The sequence below is a fragment of the Canis lupus genome, chromosome 32 (assembly GCF_048164855.1).
Source record: "Canis lupus baileyi chromosome 32, mCanLup2.hap1, whole genome shotgun sequence".
NCBI classification, from domain to species: domain Eukaryota; kingdom Metazoa; phylum Chordata; class Mammalia; order Carnivora; family Canidae; genus Canis; species Canis lupus.
The window spans coordinates 17,718,421-17,733,166 of NC_132869.1; the positions used below are offsets into that span (position 1 = coordinate 17,718,421).

The 14,746-nt window shown below is 43.1% G+C and overlaps 1 long non-coding RNA gene across 3 annotated transcripts in view; it reads right to left on the reverse strand.

Moving 5' to 3' along the window:
* The window catches only part of LOC140622706 (uncharacterized), a 55,759-nt gene extending 41,051 nt beyond the window's left edge, over positions 1 to 14,708 (reverse strand). The window contains exons 1-2 of one of the 3 annotated variants that reach the window (XR_012022396.1): positions 14,623 to 14,701; positions 10,730 to 10,779 (exon numbers count right to left, since the gene is read on the reverse strand). This is a non-coding gene — a long non-coding RNA (uncharacterized lncRNA). Of the gene's footprint in view, positions 1 to 2,903; positions 3,005 to 10,729; positions 10,780 to 14,622 lie in introns of those variants that run through there. The other 2 variants (XR_012022395.1, XR_012022397.1) reach the window with 2 other exon arrangements.
* Between the last annotated feature and the right edge of the window lie 38 nt (positions 14,709 to 14,746).

Below are 14,746 nucleotides of genomic sequence, written 5' to 3' on the forward strand. Positions count from 1 at the left end.
TATTCATGGCTTGAGAAAGAAAATTCCAAGGACTGGATCATAGAAATCAAGTAATGTCTGAGTTTCTAGGAGTTGAAATGAACATCCTAAGACATCTCAGCCAGGCCACAAGAGGAGGATGGCAGTGAGCAAGGCAGGGGGCAAATCACATGGGGTCACCTGAGGAGCCCCAATGCATCTGGAATCATAGACTCTTGGCTTTTGAAAGGACGGTCGATGTCATCTCCTCCATCCTCCTTCTTAACAAAAGGGCTCCCTTCCTGGGCACCTGGGTGGCTCAATGGTTGAGCGTCTGTCTGCCTTTGGCTTAGGTTGTGATCCTGGGGTCCTGGGATCAAGTCCCACATCGGGCTCCCTGCATGGAGCCTGCTTCTCCCTCTGCCTATGTCTCTGCCTTTCTCTCTGTGTCTCTCATGAATAAATCAATAAAATCTTTTTTTTTTTTTTAAAGGACTCCTTTTCTATAGGTTCCCTCCAAAGAGAATAGGATGTAACAGAACCACTCAGGACAGTTTTTAGGTTGCAAGTAGATAGTAAATGAGTATCCCCTGGCACCCACCCCTCCCAAAAACAATCTTTGAGGATAATCAGAAGGAATAATATCCAAAGAGTATTATCTGTAGAATATTTGACTCATTTGTTCAACAAATTCTTATTGTGTCCAGGCTCTTTGAGGAGAAAACTAGTGGTTGAGACCTAAACTCTTCCCCCTACAACCAAGGCGCCACTTGCATTTGTAAAGCCCTCCACAGTTTACAAGGCATTTCATTTGATTTGATCATATGGCCACATCGGAAGTTGTTAGTAAAACTGCTTTGGAATTTGGAATATAGCCTGTTGGACAAACTTCTTCATGGTGAGGGTAGGGAGAAGGTGGCCTCCTCCTGAGGTCCTAAAACCTAACCACCCGTCATATCATTCCTGGAAATTTTCATTCAAAGGGCAGCAAACATTCATCATGGTGTACCCCTGAATTCCCTCTCTTTGCCTTAATCCTTCAGATCAATATAATATAACCACTGCTCTAGTCAGCAGGTTTTACATTTTCTATTATTCTTGTTGACTTCCAGTCAATTTTTAAAGCTTATTTTTAGCTTGATGTTTTTTGTGGATTTTCTGGTTCATTAAAGATTTTTGGTCTTATGGTAGATTTAAGGAAACATAAGAATATGATTTTATTAGATTTTCTTTATTGGCCTTCAAATCTTAATTTGACAATGTCCGCCAAGGGTGAGTTTTCATAAGTGAATCTGTTCCACTGACCATTACTTCCATAAAGGTATTAGAGTTAGTAGGTATGAGACATAGAATTCTCTTTTGTGAAATAACAATTTGAGAGTTTGAGGAAATGAGGGCAATTCAAAGAGTCGATATGCAGATGGACTCAATTTGGGGGAATCATGTAGAGTAGGAAAAACTCAGTCTGGTGTGACTGCCATCTCCACCTATCCTTCCAGAACTCTGCTAGATAAGAAAATGATGTCAAGATTCTGGATGTATGTGCAAGCCCTGGGGGGGTTCAGCTACGAATGAACAGCACTTCATCACAATGAAGTAGGTGGCATGCAGGGCTCACATGCGGGGGTACCCGGCTGGTGTGTCAGGTGTTGTTGCTAGACACTGGCTTTCTACGTAGGGTGATGGGATGGCACCTCGGCCGCGGAATGCTAATGTAGACAATCTTCTGGCAGGTCTGGAGACTGAGCTGAGGATATTCAGCAACAGGGCATGAGGTTTGTCTCAGTCTCAGAGAACCTTCTAGACCAAGGGGCCCATCTGGTAAGCAAGGTCAGCTGCCTGAGGGAGGGCCAACACCCATCTCCTAAGTCACCTAACCCAGTGCTGTTTTCGCCCCATGACGAAACTACTCACCCCTGCTCCTCTTGTCATCCTCAGCCTCCAGAGGAGGTGTAAAGCAGGATTGCTGCCCAACTCTTTGGTCTTCTCTGAGGCTTTTTTTTTTTTAAGATTTTATTTATTTATTTATTTATTTATTTATTTATTTATTTATTTATTTATTTATTTAAAACAGAGAGAGAGAGGCAGAGACACAGGCAGAGGGAGAAGCAGGCTCCATGCAGGGAGCCCGACGTGGGACTCGATCCTGGGTCTCCAGGATCACGCCCTGGGCCCAAGGCAGCACTAAAGCGCTGAGCCACCCGGGTTGCCCTTCTCTGAGGCTGTAACAGCAGCCCCCCCGCCGCCGACTGTGGCCCCTCAGCCCATGTGGCTTACACACAAACCTCTTTAGCACATTCTGGGAGAGTCCATGGTGCGAGCTGGGCGGTGACAGCCCTAGGCCGGGGTTTCAGCACCCACACCAGCTCGGCCCAGCCCGGCGCGGGGCGCAGAAGGCAGTTCGCAGAGGGACCTGCTGTGTTCTGGCTGCTTCTGCCACCCCGTCTAATAAACCAGACCTTTCAGGGGAGCACAGACAACACTCCTTCCCGGCCCAGCCCCAGGTCACAAGCGCCCTCCGCACAGACGTTCACCCTCAGGTACCGACTCGCTCCTGGATTTTCCAAACGGAGCCTGGTTTGGCCCCATCCGAAGAGTCCCCCCGGGAGCCTGGGGTCAGCCCAGCTCTGCACTCATGTCTGCAGCTTATTCACATTTTCTGCCCCAGCTTTTCAGATCATGATCCATGTCCCCCTCTTAGAGGGGCCAGGCTTAGGGTGTTCCAAGCACAAGGTCTGCCTTATTTTAATACCACCTTGGTCCTCCCATCTTCCCTGTCACTCCTCTTCAGCATCTCCCCGTCTCGGCCACTCAAAACACCACCAGAGGCCAGTCAGCCAGGCTCAGGTAGGCACAAAGCAATCCACTTTACCACAGAGTGTAAACTCTCTAAGGGACAGACTCTATTCAACTATAAAAGTGGATAAATCACAGCCATGCATTACCTCAAAGTGGAGGTTTGGGGTCTCTTTCATCCTCATGTTCTTCTCTGGTCTCCAGCCTCCCCCAGCCTGTGGACCCCCACTGCCCCCACATCCAGCCCTCCTCAACACCCCAGCAGAATGGAGTATCAGTCAGAATGGTGTGGGCCGGTGTGCATGCACCCTCCCCCCTGCGTCTTATCATTGCATTGAGGCTAGGCTGTACTCCTAGTCACCCTGACATTCGGAGAAGGGGCCCTCCCACTGCCTCCCCCAGACCACTCCCTGGATTCCTCTCCTCACTGACTCTCAGTCTTCTCCTCCATCTCCTAACCTCCTCTATACAGTCTCCTGCAGACTTCTCTTGTCTTTGGTCTCTCCTGACCACCTTGCAGTCACATCATTGGGCTTTCAGGTCCCAAGATCTCAAAAATGCCTCCCCCTCTCTTCACTCCCACCCCACGCCAGAGAGGGCCTCTGCCCAGGCTCATTATCCAGGTCTCAGCAAGTTTCCCCTCTGGTGAGGCAGAGTCTTGGCAAGGGGAGCAAAGGCCAGATTTCAACTCTGACTTGTCACCAGGGTCACCTCCTTCAGTGCCATAACTGTAAACAGCCCTCTGCCCAAGGCATACACTTCGACCATCAGGGAAGAGACCATAGGAAGGAGAGTCCCCGGGAGGTTGAGTTACACTCCCAAAGTCACACATGAATTAGGGGTCAACTAGAACCATAGTCTCTGTGTCCTGAGTCCCAGGCGTGGGTTCCTTGCACAATTCCATAAATGCTGGCTGCTATTCCCTGACATCATTAGCACACTACACTCACAACTAAATTAACAGAGGTTTCTGCCTTTGTGAGGTTCAAGTACATGAAGCAGCACAAGATGAGAGTTGGAATTTCCAGGACTCCCACTCACGATCACATCCACTGATTCCAGCTCACCTGGGCCTGAGCTTGAGCCTGAGCCTGAGCCGTGTCAAATACTCAAGAAGAGGGGTGTTCATTGTATTGGAGGAGGAGAGGAAAGAAGAAAGAGAAGAGGGAAAACAGAGAAGTCAAGAGGATGAGATTTTTATTTATCTTCCTTTTTGGATTAATTTTTATGTAAATACAAAATGTCTTTTGATTTATTTTAAACCAGTTATGTATCCATTTGCTGTTAGATAAACAAACTTCTAAACTGTTCTTTAGGCTTTTTTTCCTAAGTCAAAACAGCTGTCTCTGGTTGGAGGCCTGGGATTCTTTCTTTCCTTTTTTTTTCTTTTTTTTTCTTTTCTTTTCTTTTCTTTTCTTCTTTTCTTTTCTTTTCTTTTCTTTTCTTTTCTTTTCTTTTCTTCTCTCAAGACAGCCACCCGAGTGCCACGGTGTCATTAACTCAGTTACGGCTTTGATTCTTCTGGCTCTTTCCCATGGTTCCCGCAGCTGTCCCCAGCTCATTGTCTTACCCTGCAGAGAGGTCGGCAGAAGTGACTGCTCATGGGCTGTGGCATGTGAAGAGACACCAGGGAGTCATCATCCAGGCTCCCAAAATGGGCAAGAGACCTAAATGACGAGAACTCTGACATGGCAAAGGATCAGGAAAGAACAAGCCGTCTGTCATCCTTGCTGCTCTGGTCGAGGCATGCCCTCGCCAATGGCCTAGAAGAATGCCAAAGCCTCAGGTGTCTTGACAGCTGGAATCAGCCTTAGCTTCTCCTAAAATGAGCCACAGGAGCACCTACTAGGTGCCTGGTACCATGCTGGTCGCTCTATCCACATTATCTCTATTATTCTTCTTCTCTTTTTTCAGATGAGGAAATTAAAGCTAACAAAGTAATGTCACATCACCAATAAGAGATGTTCACACAAGGTGAACTTGTTATAGGTAAATGATGGCTTGAAAAGACCCCAGGAAGCAGGATGAGGCCATTAGGAAATGAAAGAGGAGAAAACTGACTGCACTCACCATGAGGCCAGAATTTTGGTGCCAGGGCAGCAGACTTCTGAGAACTTGAACTTGAACCCCTCTTGTAACTCCGTGCTCAGGTGATAGTCAAACATCCTATGGCCCTGGTCCCAACCTGAGCCTGGACAAGGCATCAAGCAGCTACCCTTCAACCTTGTGTAATCTGGTTTGCTCACGCGTGTGCACTTGGCTTGCTCCTTAGAACAAAGAATGCTTCCATCTACTTTGTCCAATGGTGTATGATGTCTCAACTCCCTTGTTCATATTCCTCGGGGAAAAAATAAAACTTCCCATTTGGAGGCCATTGGCTTCTAGCCTAAAGGCTTTATCCCAAATGGATTTGCATCTGGCTGGCCACCCAGGACAGACAGGTGATATCCATATTTTCAGTCCACCCAGACCATCTGCTCACTTTGCAATTACACTGTCCTCTAGTCTGTGCTAAGGGACCATTTAAGAAAATGCCACTTTAAGAACTAAGCCCTTTGGTGAGAATTTAAGATGGATCCTTATTACAATTAACTTGATCTGATAGCCCATAAAACTATGGTGGGTTTCCAATAGAGTCCTAACAAGAAGGAATTAGAAAACAAAAGTCTTTTTTACTCCTAGATGCCAATTAAGTCTCAGCTTAAGTCCAGCGTCAGAGCTGCACTGTTGCCTACCTTATTGATTTGCATAAGCACGTATTGACTGTCATGCACAAAGTTTTCTGATAAAAACACCAGGGGAAACAGCCTTGATGAGATGAACTGAAGCCCTTAAGGGATGTTTGAAAAAACACACATGACCCTCATTAGGCTGACGTGGCAGGTTTTATTATGCTGACTAGACTTTTGCTCTCACTGGAGAGTGGTTGTAGAAGAGAGGGGAAGAGGAAGTGGATGAATGTGCTTCCTGATAGAGACATTTGATTGTCTTGCTGTGGGATTTAGGATGGATTCTCACTTCCAATAAATACCTCACAAAACTTTCGAGAAAAGCTACATTTTTGTCAATGTTTAGAGTTTGAGTTTTCTTCATGGGAATACATATATCAGAATGCTATGTTGGTGGAGACTTCTAAGGAGGACCCAACTACATGGGTATTACACAGAAGGAGATGGATGCGGTTCCTGACCTCAAGGAACTCGTGATCCGGTAGGATTGACAAGGCAAAGAATACTAAGGACAGGGAAGGCCTTGTTCAGGACCCAAGTTAGGTATAAAGTCAAAGCAATTCAGAGGAGAGCATTCGGTCATTTTGACTTTGCTGATTTTATATCATAAGCACTACCTCATACTGATTTTTATCACCCCATCTGGTGAAGTGGACATCGGAGAGAATAAAGAACAAGGCAAAGATGTCTGTTTTGCATCTTACTTGCCATAACCCTGAAAATGTATGGTTGTAAAAGTAATAAAAGATAACTCACATAAATAGTTCTAACCATTGGGGTGGAGGGATTTCTAAGCACTATACCAAAGCCGCAGTAACAAGGGAAAAGACAGTGACTCGATGATGGTATCACACATAAACCTGCATATACACAAGCACCCAAGTTTAAGAAAACTGGATAAATATTTGCAATGTGTATCACATATTATCATTTGCTTTTTTAAAATTGGTTTAAGTTTACCTTGATTTCACACTTGGATTCTTACCAAGCTCTGCCTTGCATCAATCATGATGGTTTTTTTCAAACCGTTAATAAAAATATACGCACCTGAGAAACTTTCATTGGCCTAAGAAGACAATGGAGAAATGAAAACTAAATGCAGGGTATCCCTGGGTGGCTCAGCGGTTTAGCGCCTGCCTTCGGCCCAGGGCGCGATCCTGGAGTCCCAGGATCGAGTCCCACATCGGGCTCCCGGCATGGAGCCTGCTTCTCCCTCTGCCTGTGTCTCTACCTCTCTCTCTCTCTATGTGTGTATCATAAATAAATGAATAAATCTTTAAAAAGAAAGAAAGAAAACTAAATGCAAAGTGGGATCCCAGACTGGATCCTGGAACAGAAGAAGAGCAAGTACCCCAAGAAGAAAATGGACAAAGGCTAGATACAGGTAATTCAAAAGAAGAAAGAGCTAATAAGGAAAAAATGTTCAACCTCACTAAAAATCAAGGGAAAATTATTTAAGTTATACATATAATCCATATTACGTGTATTGTATACTACATACACACGTTGGATTGGCAAAGATGGAAAAGATTAGTGATATCTACTCTGATACTGGTATTCATCGATAAAATTATAAAATCGTCCACTTTTCTGTGTTTCAGCCTTGATCACCTTATTGTTGTCTATAATTCAGGCTAGTTGAAGCTAGTGTCACCTGTCCCTTGGCCGACTACAATAGCCTCCTAACTTGTCAACCAGGTTCATTCTTGCCTATTTATCAGTTCTCCACTTGGCCAAAGTTATCTTTTTAAAACACAAATATGCTCTCTAAACCCTGCTTTTATCTCCTCTTGCCGTTGGAACAAAAATATGATCCTTAACAAGACCTACAAATGCATCTGTGGCCTACTCCCTTCCCATACCCCCAGCCTAGCCTTGCACCAGGCCCTCCTCACTTTCCACAGCAGCAACACAAACCTTCTGCAACACCCCCTGTGTCCCCATTTGCACAGGCTACTGCTAAAGAGCTCTTATGGCCCCCACTAGTCTAGTTGCCTCCCACTTAAGCTTTATGCTTTATCTGAAATGTCTCTTCCTCCACAAAGCCATCCTTGAACTCCCCAACTACACCAAATCCTCTCTACTGTCCTTTCTAACAAAACTATGTGTCTTCCTTAGAAACACTTACACCAGACCTCTAGGAGGGCAGGGACCACACCTGCCATTATTCACCATTGTATCCTAAATACCCAGCACCCAGTACTTGGCACATATTTTGATCTCAATGACTATTGTTGAGTGAATTATAAATTTTTCTGAAGATCAGTTTGGCAGCATATGTCAAAATTTTAAATTTGTGTTTCTTTGACCCAGGGATCTGCTTCAGGAAATTTATCTTTCCTTTAGTGTGTGTGTGTCTCTCTCTCTCTCTCTCTCTCTCACACACACACACACACACACACACACACACGGGAGTGAGTCTTGAGATTTTCCACTTATTTAAGTATGTGCATTTTACTTATATAATCAGAAACAAACAGTTAAGATATTTTCATTCTTGGGGGAAATGTAAGTTAATAGTGTCTTCCGTAGGTTGTATCAAAGGGTCCCCAGGTTAAACAGTTGCATCAAAGTAAGGACATCAAGATATATCGCTGTCATTCTAGAGATGACTCACAGTGCTGTGGCAAAAGTCGTAGCAGGTAGAGATTTTCACATAAGGATAGGGGATTGTCAAACATTCAAGGATGTCTTCAGAAGAGGTAGCATGTGAGTCTGGTTATAAAGGAGAGTTAGGACTCACATAGATGAAGAAGAAGGGAGAGGTGGGGAAGAGTGCATGTCGGCAACGGGTTCAGCGCAAAGAGAGGTATGAAGATAGGACTGTGCAGGGTAGCAATGTGGTCGTTTGCCCCAGTATAAGAAGTGTAGACAGAGGTAAGATGCAAGAAAGAAAAGGCAGGCTGGGGCCAGATCACAAAACTTTACATGCCTGATGGGAAACAATTGGGGGTAGGGGGTGTTGAGTAGAGGGTAAACATGGCAGGTTTTATGCTTTACTATTTTTTCATTTCTTTTTTTTCTCTGCTTTTTTTTTTTGAGATGATAAAATATGTTATTCCACTTAGTGCTGCAGTGAATATCCTCATACATTTCTTCAGCCACAAGCTTCAACAGAATTGTAGGAGACAATTTAAAACATGGGACTGATGTGTGGAAGGGTATGCACATTTTCAATGTTGATAAATATTCTGAAATTGCTCTCTTTAGAGGTTGTATTAATTTACATACCTTAAAAACGTACAAATGTCTGTTTTCCTATATCCTTGTCAAAAACAAGTTGTCAAAAATACATTTTAAGGAACTTTGGATATTAGGTGAAAAATGCAGTTCTAGTTTACATTTGCTTATTGTGTAGGGACCTAGGAATATTTTCAACTATCTTAGTACCATTTGTATTTCTTTTTGGGAGTTATTTGTTCATGTCCTTTGCCAATTTTTCTAGTAGAGTGTTAATCTTTTTCTTATTGATTTGTAGAAGTTCTTTATATTTTAACATATTCAGCCTTTTGTCTGATATGTTTGTAACAAATATTTTTCCCCTGATTATGATTTGTCTTTTGACTCTATTTATAGTGTTTCTTACCATGCAGAAGTCTTTGATTTTTAGATCCAAATTTATCTTTTCTTTTATGTCTGCTGAATCTCATCATGCATAGGAAGCTCTTCTCCACTCCAAGATCATTAGAAAAAATTTTTCCATTTTCTTCCTAGAACTTTGATAGTATAATTTTCATGTTGATAGTCCATCTGGCACTTATGTTGGCTTAAAGAGTTAGAAGAATACAACTTTATTATTTTCCAGATGGCTACCCAATTGGCCCAACACCATTTATTAAACTGTAAATCTTTTCTCCACTAATTTACATGTGCAACCTTTATCGAGTACTAACTTTTCATAAAAGTATAGGGATCAATTTCTGATTCTATTATATTGTTCTCACTTATGATGTGCAGTTAAGCTATATTAAATACTATCACTGTTTAATAATTTTAATATCTTTTAGGATTCATTCTCCCCTTTCATTTATCCTCTTTAGAATTTTCCTGCAATATGCTATCACACTTATTTTTCCTTAAAAACTTTCAGATCAGCTTATCTGGTTACAGAAAAATAAAAAACTAAAACAGAAACAAAAAAGCCCTGTTTGTATATTTATTGACACTCATTAACTTTATATATTAATTTAGGGAGAATTGTCAGCTTTATAATAACTTATGCTTTCTGGCCTTTCCATTTACGAAGACATTTTCTGTGTATCCCTCATTAGCATTTGAAAGTCTTCCTCACAGATCGTATGAGCACCTCTCTCCATGAAGATTATTTTGTCAGCTACGTAGATAGCAGAAGAATAAAGTTGGAGGTGAGGTGGTCAGTGAAGAGCTCCACGGGCAAGACATTAATGCATAACAAAGCTATATGAGGTCAATCAAACTCAAAACATCAATTTTTTTTAACTTATTGGAAATGAAAAGCAAGGGCAAAAAAACAAAGAATCAAAGTTTTCTCTAAGGTTTTGTGCTTAAGGAATGTGGAGTTGGGGACGCAGTGCTACCAGAAGAATAAAGCAAGGAGAAGAACCAGATTGTAAGAAAACGATGATATATTTGACTCAGGGAAATACCAGTGCTCGAGTTCCAGCAAGATCTCTAGGTGAAAATGCCCATCAAGCAAGTGGAAATAAATATCTAAAGGTATGGACACAGACTTGGAGAGGAAACCCATAGGGTGAAGATCAAAGCTCTTCTGGGGAAGGGAGGTAGCTAGAGACAGGAGGGCAAGGGCAGGACCTTGGAGACAATCTTGTGTGAGGAGATGGGAGAGCCAACGAAAAAGTCAGGAAATGAGCAGTGAGAGTAGTGGAAGAAATAGTTCGGTGGAGAATCATGGAGGAGAGAAGCTGTCATTGGTGAGTGAAAACACTGCTGTATTTGTCCTTCAAATATATGTCTTCCCATGTTTACTGAAGCATTATTCACAATAGCCAAGATATGGAAACAACTTAAATGTCCAACAGTGGATGAACAGATAAAAAAGACATGGTCTGTGTGTATAATATACAATGGAATATTATTCAGCCACAAGAAAGGAGGATATTTTGCCATTTGCAACAACATGGAGGAGCCTTGAGCACATTATGCTAAGTGAGATAAGTCAGAGAAAGACAAATATCGCATGATCTCACTTACGTGTGGACTATGAAAAAATCAAACTCGTAAAAAAAATAGAGTAGAATGGTAGTTACCAGAGGGTAGCAGATGGGAGGATAAATTGATGTTATTTACGGTCACAAACCTGCAACAAATAGTAAATAAGCCATAGTGATATAATGCACAAAAAAATTAACATAGACAAAATATTGTACTGTAATTATGTGATAATGTCGATACAATGGCAAGGATATTACAATATATAAGTGTATCAAAGTAACCCATTGCACAGCTGAAACTTATACAATGTTACATGTCAAATATATTCAATTTAAAAAAAACAGTGAATGACATATTCTCTCCTATGGTGTCTGTTCTTGCTCTCCCATCAGCCTACTTTCTCATGTACCCTTCTAAAGTTTCTTTATGTGTATACGCCTATTACACATATTACACAGATCAAAATGTAGTACACTGCACACTGTGTTCTATACCTAACTTTGACTAACAAATGTCCTAGAGCTTTATCCAACTCTGTATGTAGAGACCATCTTTCTTCTTTTAGGTTGCATTCCAGTGTATGGATGTATTACAGTGCAGTCTACTCTCCACTGATGAACATTTGGGTTGTTTCCAGTCTCCCACTTTCATAAATAATGCTGAAACGGTTAGCTGTGTACACATGTTGCTTCACACAGCAGTTCTATCTCTGGATAAATTTCCCAAAGGAAAGCGGCTATAGGACAAAATCTTAATCAGACCTACAATGGGAATCAACCTATAAAGACAGAGACCATAATTCTTCTGTGAGGTGTCCAGGTTAGCACAGGAACAGATAACTAAAAATCCCTACAGGAAAAATATTTCTTACTTCCTCTCTTTGTAAAAACAGAAAATACCCCAAACACCCATGATGAATGTGCATTTTACTCCCCCCTTGATGTGCTTTGCTCCAGATGTTATAGAAATCATGGAGTTTGGTGCGCTCTGCTATAACTTTTATTCACAATGCTGTTCAAAATCTTTTGAATAACATTAGGGAGGTAGCTGTGTTCTGCAGGAATTAATATACAGAAACCTGAGTTGGAATTTGTTAGAGTGACAACTACAAAGCCCTTTGATGAGGACATAACTTCAGTGATCATGTATTCCTAAATTGAGTATTGGGTTAGTCTTAGTCGTTGGCAGGCATGCAAGTTTAAATTCATATTGTTCTCCCACTCCTTTCCTGGTGGTTTCCAGCACACTGACCCCAGAAACAACTGTATAACCCTCAATTTATAACAAGAAGCCTCTTCTTCCATGAGGCTTCAAGCACTAAGCCAGCTATCATGTCCACGACCGCTGGGAGTAGAGACTTGGCACTTCAAGTGTGTGAGATAGAAGAGCCAGAAGAGACGAAAGAGCCAAGGGGTGGCCTGCTTTCCTGATTCCTGACATCAATCATTTCCTTCTAGATGATTCTGACAGTAAAAGAGCTGAATTTTTCCAGAGGAACTCCATCTCAGGCCGTGTCCTCATAAATCAGAACAAGCTGCCCTCCCAGAGTCGACTCCAAGGACTAGCTCTGCAGGCTAAGCAGAAGGCCAGCCCAGGCACCCAAAATGAACACATGGGGACCTTACCCAAGAGGGATTTTTGAAAGTATTAAAATACTCCAATCTTGTGCTTTGTAGTATTTTCTTAACAAATTGAGAAATAATTTGGGATGCCTGGCTGGCTCAGTGGTTGAGCGTCTGCCTTCAGCTCAGGGCATGATCCTGGGTCCAGGGATCCAGTCCCACACTGAGCTCCTTGCATAGAGCCTGCTTCTCCCTCTGCCTGTGTCTCTGCCTCTCTCTGTGTCTCTCATGAAAAAATAAATAAAATCTTTAAAAAATTTAAGAAATAATTATAACCACAAAAATGCTAGAAAACTCAGCCCTCAAGGAAGAAAGAATAGAGAGATTGACCCACTAAGCAAGATGTAACCAGCAGCAAAATTCTGAAGAGGGTGCCGGCTGGTGAAGATTCAGAGCCAACGCAGGGTTAAAGAGAGGAGATCAAAAAACTCCAGTGAGCTGGGAGAGCCGGGAGGAAAGGCATCAAAAATCAAAGTGCAGCTGCTCTTTTTGCTGTTTAAATCATTATATATTAGCTGAAATTTTAGTTTGTTGGCCAACGCTCAAAAGTGACATATGGCCAATAAAAGGTTTGGTGGAGTTTTCCATCTGCTGCTGGACTTTACCGGGGCTTCCACGTGTACGGCTCTTGGCGTCAAGCAGGCTGTACTTCTGCATCCTTCCATGAGCTGCATGCAGGCTGTTCCCTGGGCACGAGCCTACGCCACCGTATGCCCCCAACCCAGCAGAACATTTGACAAGTTGACGTGCATGTTCCCTGGAATTTGATCTATGCTCAGCTCCAACCGTCTTCCAGGACCCACAGAACAAAAAATGTCTGAGTGGCCTAGCCCTCCGGAATGCTGCAGGTGTGGATGCCAGAGGTTCTACAAGTGGAGCTCTCCTCAGGTGTCATCTGGACACTCTGCAAAAAGCCTGGGAGATATAATGACACCCGGGGTGCTCATTAAAATCCACTCCAAATGCAGAGGAATTGGCAAGTGCCACTGGCTCAATTTTGGGACCCATGCTTATTGGTATTCAAATTCAAATTCAAAGAGATTTGTTTTCGTGGCTCTAAGTTCTTTATTTCACCCACCTCAGAAGTAGCATCACCTGCAATTGAGCAAACTGGCCCTCCACCACCAATATTCAGGGGCCCCTCAAAGGCCCTCCTGCTCTTTCATTTTTAGAGCCCCCTGCAACGGGGGACACATTTTTACCCCAAACCCTGGAATGGGAGGTATCTAAGATACTCGAAATCATTCTAATCCTTTTCTCATTGTTGTGCTCTTAAAAGTAGAATTGGAGGGTGCGTGATATCCACAGTGACTCTTTTGTTTAAGGAAAAGAGCAAAAGCTGTCCCCAAAGGTGACCTCACCGTAACCCAAAGACACTAGCAGGAGAAATGATGATGTGCGCTACTACATTGGCTTGTGTTTTGCATGATGCTGTCATTCCTCCTGCCTGTGCTGCACCTGTCAGACATAGGCCGCCAGAGGCAGAGTGAGCTTCGGGGCCAGACAAAGAAAGCCCTGTCGCGGACTCCTGTTTTGAATCTGTTGGCAGAGACGATGGAAGGGCAGGAGGGAGACAGGGGAGGAAGAAAAGACTTGTTGGAATACTACATAGGAATTGATGTAAAAAAAGGAAAAGTCCCTGAGTCTATGAGGAGGTGGCACAAATTATAACAATGAATCATTTGCACAGAAACGGGCACTCAGCTCTGACAGGCAGCAAGGATTTAGGAAGACGGATTCCTCCCGGGTTCAGCAAGAAGCTAAGGCAAGGAAGCCAGTGGCGCTTGGGGTTTGGCAGAGAGTCACAAACTCTTTCTCCAATGTGCTGACTTGGCAAAAACTCAGTCCTCAAGGAGCCAGGCTCTCTAGAGACTATAATTTTTTTAACCCATGTGTATTTGAGGGAAAATTTAATCTCTCTGCCTCTGACTCATTTACACTTAACTCATCAAAAAGTTGTTTGCTTTGTGCTATTTCATGGCCAGTAAGTTAGAGTCTAATTTAGAAACAGCCTCTGGTCCTGGAAAAAGACCCAAACCCCGATGACAGGCTCATATCCAGCTGTGGCTTTGATTACAAAGGGTGGGAACTTATTTCTTTGGGGAATGACTGCAGGCAAAGGGGTCACCGTGTTTCAACCCCCAGCTCCCATGCTCCCGACAGCCAGTGCTCACACATACACACACTCCACTAAGAAACCGAGTCTAGAGGTGGGCATTGGAACGGGGGGCTGAATGGCTGTGTCTCCTGAAATTAAATCAGGTCACGGTAAATCTGCAAATAGCAACGATTAAGATGCATCATCCTCAACCATTAACTTAGAGGCACAGAATCTGGAGGCTGACTGCCTTGGGTTCAAGTCCTACCTCTGGCCTTCTGTTACTATATTACTTGAGGCAGCTTACTTCTTCCTTATGATGCTTCCGTTTCTTCATGTGTAAAATGTGGGCCGTGTTAACAGCGCCTGCGTCACAATGGTGAGACTTCAAT